At 47.9% G+C, this 21,929-nt stretch overlaps 6 non-coding genes across 6 annotated transcripts; all 6 read right to left on the reverse strand.

The window, feature by feature from the left end:
• Positions 1-20,342: 20,342 nt before the first annotated feature.
• Trnas-aga (transfer RNA serine (anticodon AGA)) lies at positions 20,343-20,424 on the reverse strand. Its single transcript has one exon. It is a non-coding gene; the product is annotated as a tRNA-Ser (tRNA).
• Positions 20,425-20,624: 200 nt separating this feature from the next.
• Trnas-aga (transfer RNA serine (anticodon AGA)) lies at positions 20,625-20,706 on the reverse strand. Its single transcript has one exon. It is a non-coding gene; the product is annotated as a tRNA-Ser (tRNA).
• Positions 20,707-20,906: 200 nt separating this feature from the next.
• Trnas-aga (transfer RNA serine (anticodon AGA)) lies at positions 20,907-20,988 on the reverse strand. The gene has a single exon. It is a non-coding gene; the product is annotated as a tRNA-Ser (tRNA).
• Positions 20,989-21,190: 202 nt separating this feature from the next.
• Positions 21,191-21,272, reverse strand: Trnas-aga (transfer RNA serine (anticodon AGA)). The gene has a single exon. It is a non-coding gene; the product is annotated as a tRNA-Ser (tRNA).
• Positions 21,273-21,471: 199 nt separating this feature from the next.
• On the reverse strand, positions 21,472-21,553 carry Trnas-aga (transfer RNA serine (anticodon AGA)). Its single transcript has one exon. It is a non-coding gene; the product is annotated as a tRNA-Ser (tRNA).
• Positions 21,554-21,753: 200 nt separating this feature from the next.
• Positions 21,754-21,835, reverse strand: Trnas-aga (transfer RNA serine (anticodon AGA)). The gene has a single exon. It is a non-coding gene; the product is annotated as a tRNA-Ser (tRNA).
• Positions 21,836-21,929: the final 94 nt, after the last annotated feature.

A 21,929-nucleotide genomic window follows, 5' to 3' on the forward strand; every position in this document is an offset into this window, starting at 1 on the left:
CGATGTTCTGGCACGTAAAACCCCAGAGATTATTATTATAAGCTTCGTACGACCTATTTACGGCACGGAGATCCATTCAAACGTATTTCGGCTATTTTGAAAGACTAGTACCTTGTCTTGGCTGTTGTGTATTACACATTGTTGGGGTATTATAATGCTAAATAGACATATCATTTGGTGATCATGTTTCCCTAACAGGCACACGCTGTCACCATAAACACCGAATGAGATGGTAGGTTGTAGAAATATAGGCTCATTCATCCTAGAACCTATAGCTGCGGACCGGCACAAGTTCGTTCCCAGAAGTAGGGCTCTAAATACTCCAGAAACCGCTTATAAGATATGCGTGTCACCGAGCCTGGCCCTTATGTATGTGAGCTGTGCTCCTTCACGAGTTTCTATACACAACCACCCGATGTTGTATCGTAATACTGACGTTTACGAATTTTTGCATCAAGATTGGGCTGTTCGCTGCGGAATGATCGCTTTAGTAGCGGTTACTACCTTTTTGTTAGCTAGTAACCGGTATTATCAATATTTCACTACCTAGTTAGTAACGAGAAGGGTAGTAACTACTACTAATTGCTGTTGTAATTGCAAGGGTAGTAATAGTTACTACCATTGGCGTAGCTAACAGCAGTTACTAACAGGATACTTGTACTTTATGCGACAAGTCGTTAGGAAACCGACGTTGGTCAGTATGGCAACCTTTTTTTAGAGGGCTGCTCTTAGGCGCCCATTCCTGCCTTGAGCGGCGTTGCCGTCGCCGTCATCGTCGGTGGCGTAACCAATAGACATGAAAAAAACAATATGAGAAAAAAAATGCCCAGGATCGCATGGGATTTGATCCTATGTCCTCCGCGTGGTAGTCGAGTATTCTGCCTAAGAGCAAAGCTAGTGTTTGAAACTCACTTGCAAAAAGACCCTATACAGGCGTCATGTCGGGCAAGGAATCGCTTTAACTTATGTAATGTAGGGTGAGTAAAATAACAACCAATCATCACACAAGGCTAATTGCGCTACGACGGTGTGGTTTAATGCTTCCCACCCACATGCAGCATCAACAAAGCGCACACAATACCTTACAGGTGTGTGCAGCGGGTACCTCGCTTATCCGCAGAAATACGAACAATGGCGTAGTGGGTGCTGTCCTACTACACAAAAATTATGATTTATGGCGTGGTCGATAGCTTGCGGAAAGCCAAAGTTTGAAACACACTTGGCCTCGCCCCAACACGAAGATGCGATCAGAATTCGCATGAGGCAGTTATTGTAATCGTACGGGAACTTTTTAAAGTGTAGGGCAGTTTAAACAAGACAGTTTAGGGCACAAGCGATAGAAAGTAATCAGTGAAAGAATGCTGCAGGAGCCATTGTTTTCACAAGGAAATTTGGCTGTAAGAAGCTCTTGATAAACATTTGACAAGTCACCGTGCGTAAACACTGTATCCAGCGACGAACCTTCACACTGCGATCTTGTCTATAGTGTAAGGCTGAGTGGGAGAAAACATGGAAATTGAAAAGCCCCTGACCTGAGGCAGAAGTGGCCTGAACAGTCTGTCGAGTGTGCGAGGCACTGTTCTTGGGCATCTGGGAGGCCCCTGCATGATGTACGTTTTGCCTCCAGCGGTTGGACCATACGCGAAGTGCACGACATTGGCTCCACCGTAGAAGGAAGAGATCACATCCCGCGCAGCCTCCCGAAACATCTGTTCCCGACCACTGTCTTCTGGAAAAACCTGCGCACAGAAAGAGACAATTAGCGAAGAATGTCAAATATGGAGGCAGATTCTTGGATTCGGTTTGCATTGAGGAACAACCTAGAGAATGCGCTAAAATGTTACAGAGCAGCACAAGGTTTCCCAAATAAAAAGTATTGTGGAAGCGGGCTGATCTCTGTGCTACATTTGTCCTGCAACTCGTCACTTTGACTGCTAAACCTTGGCCGAACCCTTCACACTACTAGGATACTCGCTATGCTCTTGAGCATCAAAATCGCGTGAAAAGGCAACAGTTAACAGGAGAGAGGAAGGAAATGTTAAGCCCGTCCACTGCACTGTCACGTTCTCCCGATGTTGGATTGACGACTAAGCAAGACCATACAAATATTGCTAAAAAATACAAGCTCGACGCCAGGAGAAAGGTCACAAATTACTCTGTGGAAATTAGTTGGCCAACAAATTATGCAATGCCTCTATGCATCTATAATGCTTTCATATACTGTGTCAAGGGTTTCTATAGAGCGAATAAGGTACACGCAAGTGGTCTTTACCATTCTCCAACTGCTGAAATTATACAGAGAGCCCTATTTATACTTTTTTGCCAGGAAGCCTGTTTAAACTGAACACTGAGCGCCCCCAGAGCAATAAGACGCGATGTGATGGGACTGGAGTTAATCATATCTCAGTAACAGTGTCGAGATCAAAGGTGCGTGACCGAGTTTCATACATGCACAAGACGAAAATATTACAATTACACAGCCCAGCTAAATGTAAAACATGATTTTCAAATACCCAGAATTGGTTAGTAAACCTTAGCCACAGAAAAGCCTCATTAGCACTGTAGAGCTCCCCATGATGCACTGTCCATATTACTCATGCAAGATGTAATGGTACCCTATGCTAGAAGGTATACGATCGCGGTATTATATGCAGTTACTATACAAATAAGTTTTTTCAGTGAGTCCCCACCTTAGCGGCATCAAATGTGTTATATAACATAGAGAAGGCTATACACAGGAAATTTGTATAAGCGTATGGGAGCAGTGGCCGACATAAATTCTTAGTTGTAAATTTGATCGGTACTTCAGGTCACAATAGTTGAATCTGCATCTCTGTTCCCAGGCTATAATAACTATTCCAGCCCTACTATATCACTCAATATAAACAACTGTATAAGCATACTACATTATAATACGTGAAATGATATAGTGCACTGTGCTGATGCTGGTTGTGAAATTTGCCTGTGGTGAGATAATTTGCTCTTGGTGTTGACGTTTCAGAGTGGCTGTTGTGGACTCCACAGTTATGTCATCGTGTGGCTGGAATGCAGGGTTTGTGAATGTCCGGCCACCAACTGGAGATGTTACGGGATCGTGTGGCTGGAATGCAGGGTTTGTGAGGGTCCGGCCACCAGTTGGAGTTGTTACGGGATCGTGTGGCTGGAATGCAGGGTTTGTGAAGGTCCGGCCACCAGCTGGAGATGTTATGGGATCGTGTGGCTGGAATGCGGGGTTCGTGAATGTCCAGCCACCAGCTAGAGATGTTACGGGATCGTGTGGCTGGAATGCAGGGTTTGTGAAGGTCCCGCCACCAGCTGGAGATGTCATAGGCAAGTAGACCATTGCTGAACCTGAAAATAAAAGCGGTGTTCTCACTGCGCGAAGACTAAAGCCAGATTTCATTTAACGTTTAGCTCAGTTTAATAACAAGGACTGTTCCCCAAGTTCAACCTCTTCGATTTTGCTGAACTTTCTTAATCAGCTCTCAAAAGTGTCGTTTGCAATTTTCCAGAAGTTCGTGTCTTGGAAGCAGAGGTCATTACAATGCGCTTTCTCGCCACGTTGCGAAACGAGGAAAAAATGAATACACAAACAAGCCGACGCGTGTTCTGCGGGTAATTAGGATATAAAAATAAGCGCTCGTAAGAAACGGCCAAATTTGGACGTGTACGCAAATAAGTGTGATTTTAAAAGCAGCATTGGAATGACGGCTGGAAAGATGTTTTCACAATACAAGTCACAGTCTCACCGTGAGGGCATAGCAATAAATGTGATCACAAAAATTTGAACGTTTTACGAAGTAAGGCTAGAAGCTGACTCCTTTAGCGACCGAACAGGCTTAACTCAAAAAGTTGGTGGACGCTTGGACTTCGCCTTCAAGAGCAGAACGCGATAGCGTAATCGCGCCCCGGGCGCATCGGCTTCTCGATTGCTAGCCAGGTTTCGGTTCTCAGTGCATGCCTCAACTGTGCCCTAAGGAAATGAGCGAATGTGCACGTAATATTGGCTGTTTCAAACTATCCTAGAATGTCTACTGCAAGTACAGTTGTTAAGTTCCCACTACGCCGCAATTCTTGCCTTTTGCGAATAAGCAAAGGGCCCACTACGCGTGCGCAAGGCAACGTGCGAACGTACGCAGCTGCTCACTTTGTTGATGCTTTTGCAGCTGATGATGATTAAATATGTCTGAGCGCTTTCTAATGGGTGGACCTTTAAAACACTCCCTGGTTGCGCAATTCACATGTTTTGACGCCTGGGGTGATTCTACACTTCCGCCACGCAATATTACATGCGTTACGGAGACTGCTATAACTATATGGAATTTATATAGTGCTTTTTCCAGAATCAGTTTCACGCAGTATCGCCAATCTGTAATAGGACATCTGCTTGCCACGCAGACTGCCTGGGTTCAGTTCTCACTCGATCCGAAGTTTTTGATTATTTATTTTATTTGCATCTTTCTCGATTTTTCGGTCACGGACAAGATGATTTTTCGCTCACAACCAACGACACCGACGCCGACACCGGAATTTCTGATAAGCGAGCTCCTTAACGCTTTCGCGTAAAACGCTGCCGTAGCGAAACGCGGCCGTGCCACGAGCGAAGCGACCCTCGTGCGGTTTAACGATAACTGAGTTGGGAACAACACAGCACGTATAAAGGCATGAGCCGCCTGCGATCCCTCCAAGATAGGTTGCGTCTGACAGCGCACGACCTTTCAAGTAGGTATGATCCGAGGTAAAATCCGTGAAGACGACGACGGGACAAGGAGAGCGAGACAGAAACACAGAGCGCCACTTTCAACAATGCCTATACAGAGAAAAAAACGGGTGCTATTTATACATACCGCGCTGTCACTTTTCATCGGTGCGCAGTAGCATTTAGAAAATGCAGCTCTTTTTATGATATTGATAAAGAAGACACACTCGCGAAAAAACCACCTGCTTCAACAATCTTTTCTGTCTTATCAGTCTGCTCCACTTAGCACGGCTTCTTATCATCACAGAGCAGGCGCGAAAATCGCGTGAACACTTGCAATCTCGGCAATGGATTGAGAGGTGGCCTTCTCTGTCATTCATAACATTACTGCAATGCTTTCTGAGCCTATCGTTCAAGCATTGCTAAGTTTGGCCCACGTACACTTTTTGCCGCATGACAAGGGAATATCGCAAACTACTTCAACCTGGCATTCGACGTACCTGCCTTCGTGGTTTACGGCGCCGGCTGGTTCTTTCCAGAGTCGAGGGTTTGTCATTTAGATATAATATTACTGTTTTTCAACTAACCATGTCTACTGGAAGTACGAGCCTCGGGTAAATAAAGGGATACTGCCCTTTAGCATTTGTGGTTCTAAGCTTGTAAAACGTAGTCTTGCCAACCTCTGAGTGCTTAATGTTTTTGAGAAGTCCTATCTCTATCGCGTAGAGGAGAGTTTTAGCAAGCAGATTAACCGTCTGGAGGAGGCAGGCTATCCACAAGCTGTACTGGTTTCTGCGACTTGAACAATCTTGAAAGAATCCATTGCCGAGATTGCAAGTGTCCACCAGATTTTCGCGCCAGCTCTGACCGCCAGGAGTCGTGATAAGTGGACTAGCTAACAACTGAGGCAAAAAAGATTGTTGAAGCAGGTGACTGATGCGCGAATGTGGCTCTACATCATTATCACAAAAAGAGCTGTGTTAGCTGTGTTTCCTGAATGCGACTGTGCATCAATGAAATATGACAGCGCTGTCTGTATAAATAGCACCTATTTTTTTCCACGAATAAAGATTGCTGGAAGGGGCGCCCTGTGTGTGTGTCCTTCCCTCCTTGTCCGTCGTCGTCTTCGCGCCTCGGATCACGCAAAACCTTGTCCAACCTTACATGAAGTTCCAGCTGGAGTCGGGCAGTGTAAGCCCCCCTCTCCGGGACCTCCTATGAGGGTCACCCGCTGCCCTCGCACATAGAACATACGACGTGCGTGGTGATGTTATCGCGCTTGGACTTTACGAAACCTCAAGGAGCTGGCAAAAATGCGCCTGACGTGTCCATATAATTTTCATCCAAATGAAAGGCGTCCTAAAGGAGAGCTGTTAAATCGAAAATAATTTAGCGCATTAGAAATGCCCACCACTGTAGTACGATAACATTTGCACATGCACCAAAATTGTACTTTGTCTCCTTATCCCCGGTATATGAACTGCTCCAACAGAAACGGGAACTATTTTACGTCCTCGGACCACCAGTCAACTAGTGCTGCATTCTAGTTTACCAGACTCAACAGAACACGGGAACTGCACAATAAAAACAGATCTCCGGAATTGTCCGGCATGCTTACTATAGGCGGGAAGTCTGGTTGAGCTGTGCCGAGTGTTATCGCTGTATCGTTCTAGACATCTCTGCGATCGGGAATCCGTCGTTTGAGCCCCCGTCAGGGAAAAATTGTAAGAGAAATGAATTACAAGGACACTTCCCCACCATCACGAGAAAATATATTTATGTATACGTGTCCTCAAACCCTTTCAATTGAGATCATCGAAATAGGAAAACTGCAAGTACACGCTTGCATATCGAAACAACACAAACGCATTACTGGTCCCTTTTAGCAGAACACCCTGGATAATGCCAGAAATCGGCTTTGGGCTGTTGTCTTGCAGTGCCACGCAGCTTACAGCAAAAGCCTCATCCTTATGGCCAAAAGTTCGCCAACACTATCTGTAGTTTGCGAGACAATATCGTTAAGGCAAACTATGCAATATTGCGAGAGTATACCTCCCTATACTGAAAACTGGTTCTACGTAACCCTGCAAGGTGGTGGAAGGGTTAATAAAGGAATATTGACAACCACCCGTTTGCAGCAAGAAGCCACAAGGAAATCCAAGCGGATTTTTCAGAAAGAAAGCCTTTACGTTGCAGAAAAATTCGTCCTGGTGCGGGGACAAGTTTATTGCGGCTTCGTTGTAGAAACGGTGGTTCACGTTCTCTTTCTTAATATTTCTGCCACTTTTCAGGATTCCGCAGGACCGATCTGCTGTTTTCTGTGTCTATGCACTTCGAGTTGTCGACTAATTCGCCCTCACGCTGCGAATTGCTAGCTTCCCGATTAACTCAATGGGTAGAGCGACCGGCCCGGACAGGCGTTGGTTCCGGGTTTGATCACCCGACCAGGACGAATTCTTCAGCAGCTAAGAAGCTTTCTTATTGAAGAATACGCATCGATTTCCTTGTGGCTACGTGCTACAAACGGCTGTTTGTGAATTTCCCCATCTGTATACCTCCTTACGGTACCGCACTGAAGCGACGTTCACCTTCCATTAGCCAAGGCACGACGACAGGCTCGCGAGATGCAAGAAAACGGAGTTATTCTGATCCATTCGCCCTCGACACATCCACAAGGCAAGCCTCAAAGATGTGAACGAAGCTCAGTGCGGTAGTGGACTCCAGCATGCAGTGATTGCTTAGTGGACATTGGTATCGTTTGCCGAGGTGCGGCGCGCCTTATTGCCACGGGTCCACAAATAGGGATGCCGGGGCACGAGCCTACAATAGGCAGATGAAGAATATCAAAAGACAGGAATCACAGTAATGGAAGTAATGATTCGCAGCGCTGTCTATACCGATACAAAGCTCAATGACATGCGTGACCGCGTCAGGAGAAAACAACTGGTAAAAGCGTCCACGCTCTCACCTTCGGCTGACATGGTCTCAGCCTGGGAGATGTGGCGTGGCTGGTGCTGGCTAGTGGACACAGCATTGGCGGTAAGCAGCGTCGGTGGCGGGTGATGATGAGGGCGGCAGTGACCTGTGCATGGTCGCCCGCCAGACTGCCTTGATGGTTGCCTTAGGAACTCACACATAACCGGGACCTCCTCTCGATCCACTGTCGCCGGCCGTACAGCCGCCGAGGATATTGGCTGCTGGTTCTTCTCGTGCCTACCGGAAAGCCAGGAAACCTCTGAACTTGCTCCTGCTACCACCGTCAGGGAACTCCAAGAATCAGCCGAGCCTGTTGATGTTGGCTGGTGACTCGCGCCCCTCGATTCACGAGACGTGCGCGTGGTTATGTGACTACGCGAATGCCGGTATTTATTAAATGCGAAGCATTTCTTAGCGAACCTCTGGCACTTTGAGCGTTTCTATCTGCGTATCTATCTATCTATCTATCTATCTATCTATCTAGCCGCGTACGTCTGGGTGATCTGATGATCGCCTCCTTAACTTGGTGTAGACCAAAATTTGCATGGGAGGGTAAGAGGATTTGACGAATATGATTGCCGGGTCATGACATGAATAACGTTAAAATCCTGTCGCGTACGTCGTCAAACCCTTTCCACTAGACACGTGTTGCACATACCCGTTTACCATGGGCCGCGGTGTACGGGTATGCGCCACAGGTGATTGACAGTTTATATCTACCCAGGAACGGCGAGAACAGACATTGGTTACATAAATGCTAAAGCGTTAAGGAAAACCAACATCGGCAGCATTGTCTCAACGAATAGAAAGAATGAAAATTAGGATCACAGCCGGAATCGAACCCAAGCATTCTGCGTGGCTATCAGGTATTCTACCACTGAGCCACGCCACGTCTATAAACTGGTTTGTAAAAACAGCGTACGCAGGCGTAATAGCGGTGCAACGTCAATTGTGGTTGTGGTGCTGACTATCTAATTTTACAAGAAAGCAATAAACGCTACATGATACTCCTACGATATGTACTCCTACGATACAGGCGTCATATCAGATTAACGTCTGTAGTTCCAGTGTCGGCTCCGCTTTTATAGATATCTAATAAACATTACGTTTGTATTCCCATGATTCAGCAAGCTATATTGAAGCACTGCTCGACACCGGAGGAATACATTAACAAAAGTTACATATGATATCCACATCACCGCACCGTAAAGTGCACTTCGTCCACCAGAACGGCGCAGTGTCCTCTTCATTTCTTACGAGGCTGGGCGATGGCCTCATGCTGACCGAGGATGATGCGCGATTGATTGACAGCCGCTTTGTAGATTAGGCTACGTAGGCCACACACACCCAGGTATCTACGAATACGACAAACACCATCCACTGATGTTGGTCTACGTAGCACTATCCAGGCCTACCAGCCTCGACGGCCTATACCTCACCAATGCGATGGGTGGCTGCAGGTTCCGACATGTCGCCGGCTCTGTCGACAGACAATTTGTGGATGAAATGACCGAGGCATCCACGAATTCCAACAGCTCTACTATACCACATACTTCAGTACACATGGACCCCTCTTCACCGCGATCACGTCCTGATCCGATAACAAGTCATGACCAGCTGCTGGTGCTCAGTGATCACGGGGATGACGACCTTGTTCAAGAACTGTCAAGAACTTCTTGCACACATGTACACGGGTTCGTGAAACGTGCGTGCGTTCTCGAGACACGTATAAGCACTACGTATCAGCTTACCGCTAATGGTGTTGGTAATACCCACGTTGCATACGTAACCGTAAAGGACTGGTTATATAACACATATGCAGCTCTGCAACATATATATGTGTGCGTATAAAATTTATACAAATCTTTAGCGTCATTTTGTAACGTGTCGCTCAGTAAAAAAAGTTACGCCACAGTCCCCTACCCGCCGCATGCTTCGCATAACATCGACTCCCACGGTACGTGGGATCTGCCGAATTTTTTTATTTTTTATTCACGCGAGCCGCAAGGACGAAGTGAACGCGCAACTCGTGCTCATGGAGCCGCGAGGCGCGTGGGTGGCTCCAGGCCTTTTTTTCCTTTGTTGGCTTTTTTGTGCACTCGCCGGCTTCCTGCTACGTGACCCTTCTCATCAGACATATGACTTTCTCCTTGAAACTGAGGAGAGGCGCTGACGCCCCTCGAAACGTGCTGCGAAAAGTGTGGGCCGATACTCGTCACGTATAAGGGGAGAAGAACAATGCTGCGCAAACAGAAGAACAAATCCAAGAACGAAATGCAAGATCCCAAGATGGATGTGTTGCAGGAAGGCATATGCGAACGGTTTTTTCAGCGTGCCATTCCTTCGTTGTATCATACCAAAGATGCACTGGACGATTCAGGAAAAGCAGGACCTGGGGTGCTATGCAGGATGGCCCAAGTTTGGTGTATCTCAGAATCTTTCCGAGCTCTGGCGACGCCCTTTTTTGAATGAGCTAACAGTACGAAATGGTCAAATCCATGCCTGAGTGTGCCCTGCGTTCCTTGGTTACGATGGAACGCGGCGTCCCGTCAAGGGCGGCGGACAATGTTGAGTGGTGTCTTCAAACCAGAGACATCTTCTTTCGTGTGTTTGTCGTTCCGCTGAGTGCAGACGTGCACCCATGCACGAAAAGTGTCAGAAGCTTTCACTCACGATAGTTTTAGAGGTACGGGCTGTTTAAATTGTTTTTCGAGTGTTTAATGTCTGCAGTACGTACCTTTTAGAATAATCAGCAGCGAGGTCTCTGAGATCAGCTCCGGCCGAGCACCTTACAACATCGCGGCCGGAACTAATCGCCGATGCCACGTGTGTAATCATCATGGTCGCCCTGTACATTCTAGCGCGTTCCTAGGCCTGCGCGCTCTCTCTTCTTCCTCTTATTAATCGTCTGCTCACTCCCCGAGCAGGTGCGGCCGGCTGATTAGCTAATTGGCTGGGCGTTATACCTAGCTAATTGAGTGAAGACATGCCACGACCAAGCTAATTAAGCCAGGTCATGCTAAAACCGAGCGAATTAAGCCACACCTTACTAAGACCATGCTGTTGAAGCCGTGTAACGCTAAAAGCTCGAAGAAGCTGTAGGCAATCACATGCTCCTCCGATGGCACCAGCCTTGAACAAATAGTGCAAGCTGCTCAAATTATATTATATGCAAAGAAGCTGCTGCTTAGTGTCCACCGCATGAAACGCTTCACTGGTACATCGGCACTATGACAGTCACGAGTTGAACTGGGGCCTTTTCAGAATCAACGAATTTGTACCCGACTTCGCGCGTCAATCAGTTTGATAGACAGATGGCCGCGGCGAAGATCCGGTCCGCCCACCGCGTTTGCTCTTGCCAAGGAGCAGTGCTCACGCCGCAACGCCAGCGAGCGGCACGATTTATCTATGAGCATGGGCGACCTTACAGACCGGTGAAGTCTCGGCCTTACCAGAGAGAGAGTGAGCCCGACACGACCGCTTTGATTAGAAGTATTTTTAATCTATCTTTCGAACGCCAGCGCGCGCAGGCTCGTGGAAGTGGCACCTGCTTCGTGCAAGAGCGATCGTCTCGGTCATCTTCTTTGCGACGCCGATGCTGCTGCCGCTACAGAGGGTACACGATGGTGGGGCCGATGGCAACGTTCCTTCGAAGGAGGCAGGCTTGATACGTTCGAGAGCGATTGTGTCGGCCCGGCCGTTGACGTTGACGACGGATGTCGACGGACGACGCTCGAGAACTCGATACGGCCCGGAGTAGTGCGGCTGCAAAGGCTTCCGCACAGCACAGTTGCGCACGAAAACGTGTGCAAGGAGCTCTCGATTCGTGTGGGCGTGTGGGGATGGGGCATATCTGCTGGAAGGTGTTTTGCAGGTCGGAAACGTAGTCTCCGGCTAGTGGCACAGGTGTTTTGGCGGGGGCATCGAAGAAGTCGCATGGCAGGCGTAGCGAACTGCCGTAGACCAACTCGGCGCACGAACAGCCTAGGTCGCTTTTGATGGCAGTTCTAATGCCAAGCAAAACGAGTGGCAGTCGAACGACCCACTTCTCTGGTGATACTTGTGTCATGAGGGAGGACTTTAGATGCCTGTGGAAACGTTCGACCAGCCCATTTGTTTGTGGGTGGTAAGAGGTCGTGCGGATGCGTGTCATTCCGAGAAGCTTGAGGAGTTCGTTGAAGAGCGCCGAATCAAACTGTCAACCGCGATCGGTGACTATGGTAGATGGGCAGCCGAACCTCGCAATCCATGTCGACAAGAAGGCTGCTGCATCTGTGGGCGCTGATATGTCGGCGATGGGTGTAGCTTCTGGTCACCGTGTGTAGCGGTCGATGCATGCTAGTATGTAGCTGCAGCCCTTAGAATGTGGGAGAAGGCCGAACAGGTCCAAGTGCACGGTGTCAAAACGCACGTCCGGTGGAAGGAAGGACTTCGCAGGAGAGATGGGATGGCGCTGGATCTTGGAGCGTTGACACGGCAAACAACAGCGCACCCAGTCAGGAACTTGCGCGTTTAGCTGAGGCCAAACGTAGTGACTGGAAATGAGCTTCTGTGCCGCGCGAATTCCGGGATGCGACAGACTGTGTACAGCATCCAACAGGCGTCTACGAAGCGGTTCCAGGATGAAAGGTCGGGGTGCGCCGGTAGAAGTATCACACACTACCGATGTACCATCTGAAGTCAAAACGACGTCCTCCAGTTTCAGGGACGTTGACCAATTTAGGAGTGTACGTTGCTCACTGTCGTCACGCTGATGAGTAGCGAGTAGGCCGACGTCGATAATGGAAGGCTCTGCAGTTGCTGTGGAGACTGCATCGACGCGGCTCAGAACATCGGCAGGAATGTTGTCGGTGCCTTTGACATGACGGAACGTTGTTGCGAACTCCGAGATGTATGAGAGATGTCGACTCTCGCGAGGCGAGTAGTAGCACGCCGATCGGTTCATCGCGTGCACAAGGGGCTTATGGTTGGTGAGGACACTAAACTGACGACCTTCTAGGAAGTGCCGGAAGTGTCGGACAGCCAAATACACGGCGAGTAGCTCGCGGCCGAAAACGCTGTAGCAGCTCTGTGCAGGCTTCAGCTTCTTTGAAAAGAAAGCGAGTGGATGCCATGTATCATTGATGAATTGTTGCAAAACGGCGCCAACAGCGTTGTTCGAGGCGTCTGTGATGATAGCAGTCGGTGCATCTGGTTTCGGATGTTTCAGCATCCGAAACCAGAGGCAGGTGCTACTACAAGCTTAATCGCACGGACTATGTACACATGAACAAAGAACTAAAGATTATATCATCACGTGGCTACGATGTCTCTTATTCACTTTCACCGCGCTCACGACGTACCACTCACAGCCATGAAGCAAGCGCCCCTGGTGGCATTTGCGGCGAGAAATGTTACTATTTACATGTTGGTAGAGGCATTGTATCTACCGATTCGTTACTGCAGATGAATTTTCAGACGTGTAATGTAAGTTGCAGTAACCTGTCCATTTATTTATCTGTAATATTTGAGAGAAGCGAAACGAGCTGCACATCGCAACGAGTGTTGCGTGTGCGCGATTGTTGCTTTCGAGAGTGGAAATTTTCATGCTGCAGGTGGAATGAAAGAACTTGCCCGAAAGAGGACAAACGCCCACGAACACGCTTGTGGGAGGCGCGATGCTCAGGTGGAAAAAAATGTCGCCACAATCACGCTGACGTCGCTGCACTGTTGAAATGTTGACTGAGCGGCGGCGTTGACGCGTTCGCACGCGGTGCTCCTTTGAAAACCGTCGCAAATGCCGCACACGCGTTTGTGACGTCATGGTCGTTCTTGTAGCTGTTATTATCAACGCTGATATCGCGCGCTCCGCACTGTCTTCCGAACATGACCACCGTAGCGCGAGCTCGGAGCAAACTCGTGTTCCCGAGAAGCTCGGGCCATTCTGCATAGCACCCCATGAACTGTTCAAGTTCTTAAATCGCCGTTCCAACTTTATCTGTAGAACTCAGACCAGCGGACCATCGTTTTTTCCTAAGGCCACTTTTTGTCAAAGTTGTCGATGAGAAAACTCGCTCTGCCTATGTGTTTGAGATCAGTAGAAGAAGCTGCTTAATTGCTTTCTCTGCAAGATGCTCCATAGTGTTTCTGCCGGACATGTCATTGCAGTTTTATATCTTCGTCGAGAAATCGACATGTTTCACACCCTTGAAGCTTAAACTTGTAGATCCCGCAACTCCCATTTTAGCGGAGGCTGCCGACATGCAAACTTTTGGACCATTTGGTTGAAATGAAAGCGCCCGCGCCGGATTCAAGATGACGATGGACAAACTTGAAAAGCTTTCAAGTGCCGTGGTTGTAAGGCCGGTAGCTCAAATATTTGCTAAAGTTGCTGCGTTCTATGAGATACACACATTTCTATCAATATTTTACAATGGCCAAGCTCTACCGAATGTAGTTAAAAAGTAGCCAATTTCGCGCAAAGTAGTCAAACCTGGCAGCCCTGGTCAGGGTATTATGAGGTGAAGTCTTAGAGCGAAACAAGATCGATGAAATAGTTGATCGTGCTGGAAGTTGCAAACTGTTTTCTCTGTTTAAACACAACTTGCATCGATTAATAAGTCTGTTGCAAATGTTCGTATGCTTCTCAGTGATATCAGCATTTTTGCATATTTAGGCGAAAACCTAAGATGCCTCATCGAACACCAAAATTGATCGTCGGCGTCAACACGAGTCATGCAAGTTGTCATCACGTGATGACGTCACCATACGACGTCATCAAGACGTCGCAGATCAGCAAAGTTTGTGACGTCATAAACATTAAAACTTTGCCACTATGACGTCAAATGAAATTAAAACATAATTCCTACCATACTGACACGCTTATGAAAAAAAAGAGAGGAGGACTCATCGAGATTTGAACTCGGATCGCTGGATTCAGATACCAGAGAGCTAACCGTTACACCCTGAGACCACACTCTTCCAACACCGGGTTTCGAACCCCGGAGTCCTGGATGAGAGCCAGGTGTCCTAGCCACCAGACCACGCCGCAGACGAGTGGCGATTGGTCGTAGGGGCTAGAACTGGCGTCGTTATACACATGAGAAAAACTACGTCTCACAGTGTCGAATTTGAAAATAAGAAACTATGCAATAGTAAGGAAAAACTTGGAGGACGCTTGCGATTCGCCTTCAAGAGTAGAACGCGATAGCGTAATCGAGCCCCGTGCGCATCGTCTTCTCAATCGATAGCCTCACTTCGGTTCTCGGTGGATGCCTCTACCGTGTCGCAAGGAAACGAACATTTGTGCGCGTTACATTGACCGTTTAAAACTATCCTATAGAATGCCTACTGCAGGTGCAGTTGCGAAGTGCCCACTAAACCATAATTATTCCTTTTGCGAGTCAGCGAAGGGCCCTCTACGCGCATGTAAGGCAACACGCGAACCTACGCAGCTGCTCACTTTGTTGTTGATTTTGCCGCTGATGATGAGTAGTTATGTCTAAGCGCTTTGTAATGGGTGGGTCTTTGAAACACGCGCTCGTTGCGCAATTTACATGTTTTCACGCCTGGCGCGATTCTACGCTTCTGCCACGCAATATTACATGCGTTAAGGAGACTCCTTCCACTGTATACTTGACATTCGCATAGTGTTTTTTTCGAAACAGTTTCAAGCAATGGCGTGCCTCTGTGGTAGAGCACCCGCTTGCCCCGCAGAAGGCCTGGATTCGATTGTAACTCAAACCGAATGGTTTTATTGTTTATGTTATTCGAATCTTTCTCGATTTTTCACTCATGGACAACGCTGATTTTTCGCTCAATACCAACGGCGCCGACGCCGACTCCGGAATTTCTACGAGACGAGCTCTTTAACGCTATCGCGTAAAAAAATATCGCGTAGAGCGGCTCATGTGTTGGGAAGCAAACCGAGAGGTGGCTTTCAAAGAGAACGAAGATAACCGACATGGCTGGTATGAATTTATTGTTATTAAAGGGAAAGCCTTACTTGCCTCACCAAAAGCGAAAGTTGACCGTCGGCGTCCCGCGTCGGCGGCCTCAACATGAGTGATGCAAAAAAAAAACATCATCACGCGATGAAGTCATCATGACGCTACAGATCGCGAAGGTTTGTGTCGTCTTTATGACGTCGCATGATGGCGCCATCAGATGAGATCATGGCTTGGTCAAAGGTAGGCCAGTAACGGTGGCAGTGCGAAACCAGCCGAGGTGCAGAACGCTTGCGGTGCCTCCGATTCTGGAAGCAGTGCAAAATCACGTTTGGCGCAGAATTCAAAAAGTGGAAGGAGTTCAGCGGAAGATGGAGAATTGAAGGGATCCAAAATTCTTGAACACGGGGTGCCTCTGGAGAAGACATAGAAATCATCGTAAGTAGCGGAACTATACACTGGACACACAGGAAGGAACAGACATGCTCACAGACGTGCACAGACGTGCTCGTCTGTTCCTTGCTGTGTGTCCTGTCTATAGTTGCGCTACTTACGATGGTTTCTATGTCAAAACACCAACTCGCCCAACAGTCAACTCTTCTAGAGTTTATTTCTGGGGCCGACATTTCGACAAGTGGACTTGCCTTCCTCAAGGCTGCAACTGCGCAGAAAGCTTTCGGAGGGGGGCGGGGGAAGATGAATACATCGACTGAGGAGGAAAAGAAGAAGATGGCTATCGCCTTCGAGTCGTCCTATGGCATTGCATAAGGGACCCTGTGGGTTTTGTTCATGAGTCACCTTACTCTGTTATTGACGAATATGAATAGGTAAAAAATAGCGTTTTTTGCCTGATTCAAGCTTTTATTTTAGAGCCTGTGCGGATCGGAGATGCGAAAGCACAATTTAAGTAGATATAACGTTATAGGCCCAATTCTATGAAAACAGTTCCAAGTCTTTAACCGCGTCCGTCTCATTCACAGGGTTTGGGGTTATCTCTACGTGGTGCCATCTCTCGGCAGCGGGAACGGCGCTCTGCTTTAACTGAATGCAAAATAGGCGGAGAAAAAAAATTATATCAGAAGAAAAAAAGTAGTTAAAGTCCCGTTTCTAAACAGCAGATACCCACCCGAACATTCTGATAAAACTGAACTGTCTCACTTCAAATGGCGCGGCTTCCTAGGCTATTTAAACACCACATATAATAACAATATGCACCATATTGTAAACTATTCAATATACTGGGAAGCTACGCACTCTCTCTACCCCGCCACTGAATGTTACCAGGATTGTCCAGTAGGTCTCCGCTTTATAGTGCCGGGACTCGATTTTGATAACTACTTTTTTTTCGTCAGATACAATTTTTTCCCTATTTCCCGTTCAACGAGGACGCGATGCGGGCCTCGCGCCACAGGTAGTGCTCCAGCGACGCAGCAAGCGTTCTAATTCCCGCGTTGAGCTTCGTGGAGGCGCGCACATGACGTAGCGTACCAGCCAATCAGAATTTTGGGCAGCGTTTGACGGGTACAGACACAGGCTTTTTTGCTCAGTGAGCTATATGGCGCTCTCGCATGAAAACACATGACACATGGAATTGCGTGCAGCACGTGTGGCTTTCTGTCAGTTGCATTTCCCCATTTGCACCGTGCAAGTATTCCACAGAGTAAGTCTTCCAATATTTGCCACGTGCGCTTCTTTTTCTATTTTCATGTAACCGTGTAACCACTCCCCTGCGCGCGCCACGCCGGAATGTCAAACATTCCCGGTTATTTTATATTGTTGTGGTAAGCTTGAGCGCGCAACGAGAAAAGTTGAGTTTATTCTGGAAATAACACCTACACCAACAATAAGGCTGGAATCTTCGATGCCACATGTATAAATGCCAACTCGCGTTACCGCTGATCAGATTACTGACGATCGACGTCTGTGCTTGCCCCTTTCGCTGCACTTTGAGTGCTGCTTCTTTTACTGGACACAAGTTCACCCAATTAAGCGTTTCAACTTTATCGGCTGCATTTTACTTTTTTCATCGTCACAACCATGTGACATCTGGTGGAGGTGCTCCCTCGTTCATGATTCGGACGTCCCCACGTAGCGCTTACCCAAGCCCAAGCCGTGAAGAAGATGTTATGGCCCTACCGGAAGGTCCAACCAGCCGCAGGCAGCAAGCACTAGAGCCGGGGTACGGTCTTCTTGCCAAAAAAACCAGGCAGCTCAAGACCTCGACCTCGAACCTAGCGACGCTGACAGCCCCTGTGCCGTCTGCATCGATCCTACTCCGGCAACCCGCGGTTTATCACTCGAAGCCCCAGAAACATGGCTTGAAACATACGAACGTGTCGCCGCCTTTAACAACTGGAACGCCGAAGACAAGCTGCGTCACGTCACTTCTTCCTGAAAGACGGGGCAAAAAACTGGTTCGAAAATCCAGAATCCTCACTTAGAACCTGGGACCTGTTTCGCAGCGCATTCCTGGGCACGTTCACGAGCGTCGTCCGCAACGAAAGGGCCGCTGCTTTGCTTGATACACGGGTGCAGCTACCAAATGAAAACATCACCACTTTCACGGAAGAGATGACGCGACTTTTCCGCCTGGCCGACGCTGCAATGGCTGAGGAGAAAAAAGTTCGCTTCCTCGATCGGGGAGTGAAACAAGAACTGTTTGCAGGATTAGTACGCAACCCGCCGAAGACAGTCACGGAATCCCTCGCGCAGGCTACAACTGAAAAGTCACTTGAAATGCGGACGAAGCAAGGAAACCACTGGAGCCTCTCTGCAAGCTACACCGAAGCGCATTCGCTAGGCACTGACGACCTTCGGGAGACCATCAGAGCGATCGTGCGGGAGGACCTGCGCAAGCTGGTGCCTTCGCCGCTGCCTCAAGTGGATTCGATCATCGACATTATTAGCGAGGAAGTCCGGCAACCACTTCGAATTCCCGAACCACCGCAGCCTCAGCCAGAAGCGATGAGCTCCGCCGCTGCCGCACGCCGCGCTGTCACCACTCCGCGCCCGCGTCAGGAACCCACGCCACCGCAGATCCGTCGACAGCCCACGACGCCACTTCGCCCACCTGTTGGCCAGCGCTACCGGTCCAGGAAGACACTACTGCTGCTGCCAGTACCGTGTGATGGGACTGCGTGGTTTCGCTGTGAATGCGCCGCGTTCGCAACCAGGTGAACGACCTCGCGACATCGCCGACTACATCGCCAGAGAACAGTGGCAACGACGACGAACCTCCACTTCAATTTCATCGAGCATATCTGGCGGCAGTATATTTTACTTTTTTTATTTCATTACCTGCTTGCATTACAAACGTAACACATGTAGCTGCTAAAACGTGTCAACCACGCTTTGGCTATCATCACAATATCAAAATCACTTAAGTTTGATCAAATAAACTAGAATAGCCACCCACTCGGGAGGCTCACTCTGCCCACGATATATTTCCCGATTGTACAAGACACTCTTGATGAAGTTAACTCTCGCCGAGTGGGTATCGACATCAACATGTCTCACTGCCATTCCCGTTTTCCAAAGACTGTGGAGGCCAAGGAACATACATATATCGTACGGAACTTCTCCTTCGTTATCTGTTGGCAAAAAGCGAATTACTAGAGGTGTAATAGGTAGTTCCTTTTTAAGGGTCGGCTGTACGACGTCCCATTGGAAGATTGGATCCCACCAATCGATGAAAACATGTTCGATAGTTTCGGGTTTCTTGCAAAGTAAACAGTTCACAACCTTTTTCATCTAACCATGCTTTTACGGGTAAGGTGTTTTTATGTACCTTGAAGAAAAACGTGTTTTGGGCAGGTTTAATTGACATTTTTTTGACGCGCTTCAATACTTCATCTCCCTGGCCTCCGCAGTTTACAGACCTGCACAAAGGTATTGGCCACATTGTATGAACTAAATGCCTATGCAGTTTTTTTCTTGGCACAGAGCACAATTATTCCATGGAAACGCGAGCGTGCGAAAAACGAAAAGATTCAACCACTTACCATATATAGGGGAGTTCGGTCACAAAAAAGCAATTTTACAGAGACTTGGTGAATGCTTTGTGTGCTGTTCCAAGATACCGGGCGGTATAAGTATTGTGGATTGAGGAGAACGTTTTAAAGAGAGTAAAAAGAATACCAGTGAAAGCCACAACAAAAACGTTTTTCTTCATGCTACGTACGGGCACTCTTCCTCTCACACCGTGGCTAAAAGAGAAGGGCATACCTCTACCATGAGGTGAAAACTGCTATGTCTGCAAAAAACCTGAAGCAGTTGAACGCATTTTCCTGGTCCGCTGGGACTCCGTCTTCCTTTGGGATATTCTAAAAAGGACACTTAAAAAACAATTTTCATGAATATCAGTCGGAATCCGGCTTTTACCATTTGAAGATACAGGAGGTGTGCCCTACGACATGGTGATGCTACTTTGTATGCACAGCGTGTGGAAAACACGAATGGTTGTTCGAAATGCAGATACAGATATATGGCCTGCTAGTGAATGCTTTAAAGAAAATATTATGTTTATTCAGGCCACGACTGCAGCGACAGCCGCACGAACAAACGTACCGCCGCCAGTTTCACCTACTGAATGCGATTTCAGTTTCTGTTTCATCGAGCATTTCTGCCGGCAGTACATTTCACACTTGCGAACAGGATTTTACTTCGGTAGCACTTCACGCGGTTGTAAATAAATCTGCGAGAACAGGTTTCTATGCAAAAATGTGTGAAAAAAAAAGAATACACGCAGTCGACAGGATTCGAACCTGTGCGGGGAGACCCCTATGGACTTCTAGTCCATCGCCTTAACCGCTCGGCCACGACTGCAGCGACAGACGCACGATCAAACGTACCGGCACCAGTTTCACCTAGTGAATGCGATTTCAGTTTCTGTTTCATCGAGCATTTCTGCCGGCAGTACATTTCACACTTGCCAACAGGATTTTACTTCAGTAGCACTTCACGCGGTTGTAAATAAATCTGCGAGACCAGGTTTCTCTGCAAAAATGTGCGAAAAAAAGAATACACGCAGTCGACAGGATTCGAACCTGAGCGGGGAGACCCCAATGGAATTCTAGTCCATCGCCTTAACCGCTCGGCCACGACTGCAGCGACAGACGCAAGATCAAACGTACCGGCACCAGTTTCACCTAGTGAATGCGATTTCAGTTTCTGTTTCATCGAGCATTTCTGCCGGCAGTACATTTCACACTTGCCAACAGGATTTTACTTCAGTAGCACTTCACGCGGTTGTAAATAAATCTGCGAGACCAGGTTTCTCTGCAAAAATGTGCGAAAAAAAGAATACACGCAGTCGACAGGATTCGAACCTGTGCGGGGAGACCCCAATGGATTTCTAGTCCATCGGCTTAACCGCTCGGCCACGACTGCAGCGACAGACGCGCGATCAAACGTACCGGCAACAGTTTCACCTAGTGAATGCGATTTCAGTTTCTGTTTCATCGAGCATTTCTGCCGGCAGTACATTTCACACTTGCGAACAGGATTTTACTTCAGTAGCTCTTCACGCGGTTGTAAATAAATCTGCGAGACCAGGTTTCTCTGCAAAAATGTGCGAAAAAAAAAGAATACACGCAGTCGACAGGATTCGAACCTGTGCGGGGAGACCCCAATGGATTTCTAGTCCATCGCCTTAACCGCTCGGCCACGACTGCAGCGACAGACGCACGATCAAACGTACCGGCACCAGTTTCACCTAGTGAATGCGATTTCAGTTTCTGTTTCATCGAGCATTTCTGCCGGCAGTACATTTAACACTTGCGAACAGGATTTTACTTCAGTAGCACTTCACGCGGTTGTAAATAAATCTGCGAGATCAGGTTTCTCTGTAAAAATGTGCGAAAAAAAAATACACGCAGTCGACAGGATTCGAACCTGTGCGGGGAGACCCCAATGGATTTCTAGTCCATCGCCTTAACCTCTCGGCCACGACTGCAGCGACAGACGCACGATAAAACGTACCGGCACCAGTTTCACCTAGTGAATGCGATTTCAGTTTCTGTTTCATCGAGCATTTCTGCCGGCAGTACATTTCACACTTGCGAACAGGATTTTACTTCAGTAGCACTTCACGCGGTTGTAAATAAATCTGCGAGACCAGGTTTCTCTGCAAAAATGTGCGAAAAAAAGAATACACGCAGTCGACAGGATTCGAACCTGTGCGGGGAGACCCCAATGAATTTCTAGTCCATCGCCTTAACCTCTCGGCCACGACTTTTTTTTTCTTTATTGCCTGCATGCATTACAAAGGAATACATATGTACATGCTAAAACATGTCAACCACACTTTGGCTAACATTACATTATTAAAA

This window comes from Rhipicephalus sanguineus, chromosome 1 (genome assembly GCF_013339695.2).
Source record: "Rhipicephalus sanguineus isolate Rsan-2018 chromosome 1, BIME_Rsan_1.4, whole genome shotgun sequence".
Taxonomy (NCBI): Eukaryota; Metazoa; Arthropoda; class Arachnida; order Ixodida; family Ixodidae; genus Rhipicephalus; species Rhipicephalus sanguineus.